Here is a 1,382-nt window from a genome sequence, read left to right as displayed (position 1 = left end):
GCCAGAGCCTCTTAACTAACCCTTCTCACAGAAGAGAGATTGCACGATGGCTCTGATTAAATCTGATATTGCAACACATTCGACATTGATTTAAAGCCCACACTGGTATGAATCATTTATTACCAGCGAAGTTTGTGGTGAAGGCGTTACTTTGCAATCAGACGGAAACATACCTGCTGGTAGGACTATCCCCTGGTGGGTGGTTCTAGTTAAATGACGTCCTGGGATCCCAATCTGTAAACCACTTCAACCTATTACTCTGCAGAAGGAGATATGTGGGTAGAACAGATAATATGTGGGTTAAACAGATAATATGTGGGTAGAACAGCAGAATGAGGCTATAGGTGTTGGAGTACTAATGTAATCATCAATCACACAGTGGCTTTATCTTGTGACTAGCACCCCCATCTTTGTTTTGAAGTGCACTTGTGTCTGACATTGGAGAGTTTCTCCATACTCACTATTTTGCTCTCTTTGTCCCTCCCTCTCCCTCTCTCTCCCTCCATCTCTCTCCCTCCCTCCATCTCTCTCCCTCTCTCCCTCCATCTCTCTCTCCCTCTATCTCTCTCACTCTCTCTTTCTCCCTCCCTCCCTTTCTTTGTCCCTCCCTCCCTCTCTATCTCTCTCTCCCTCCATCTCTCTCTCCCTCTTTCTCCCTCCCTCACTCTCACTATCTCCCTCCCTCTCTTTGTCCCTCCCTCCATCTCTCTCCCTCTTTCTCCCTCCCTCTCTCTCACTATCTCCCTCTCTCTTTCTCCCTCCCTCCCTCTCTCCCTCCCTCCCTCTCTCTGTCCCTCCCTCCCTCTCTGTCCCTTCCTCCCTCTCTCTCTCTGTCCCTCCCTCCCCCTCTCCCCCTCTCTCTGCTTCACGTCATCAGATACTGTATTTTTTATTGTGAAGGGAGATGGGAAACAGTTTGAAGATATAGATTTTTTAATTAAATCTGTTAAACATATAATTTCAAATTGTATTATTTTTATTTTTTATGTTTAGATCTGGGTCTGTAACCTTGCATTCATCTATACCACTTTATATTTTGAAACTCTTTTTAGGAGTATTTTCTAAGACAGACAGACAGATACCTCTTTATATATATACACAGAGTGGATTCAAAATATACCTCACGTATTTAATTTCTATTGTTTTTATTGTAAAGCCACTTGAAAATTAGTTTTTGTTTCAACAGATCACTGGATATTTCATATGTTGTATAGTTATACCAAAGAAGGGAATATTTTATGATCACACATCTACCTCATTTGCTATAGACTGTGCCAACCAAACATGAACACAATCTTAATAGCCAGTTCCTACATTTAGCCTTTTTTTTTTCTCTCCTTCGGTCCATACACACACATTTTTGTTTGAACACAAAATGTATT

Source organism: Salmo trutta, chromosome 9 (genome assembly GCF_901001165.1).
Source record: "Salmo trutta chromosome 9, fSalTru1.1, whole genome shotgun sequence".
NCBI classification, from domain to species: Eukaryota; Metazoa; Chordata; class Actinopteri; order Salmoniformes; family Salmonidae; genus Salmo; species Salmo trutta.
Note: the sequence above shows the minus strand (reverse complement) of the source record.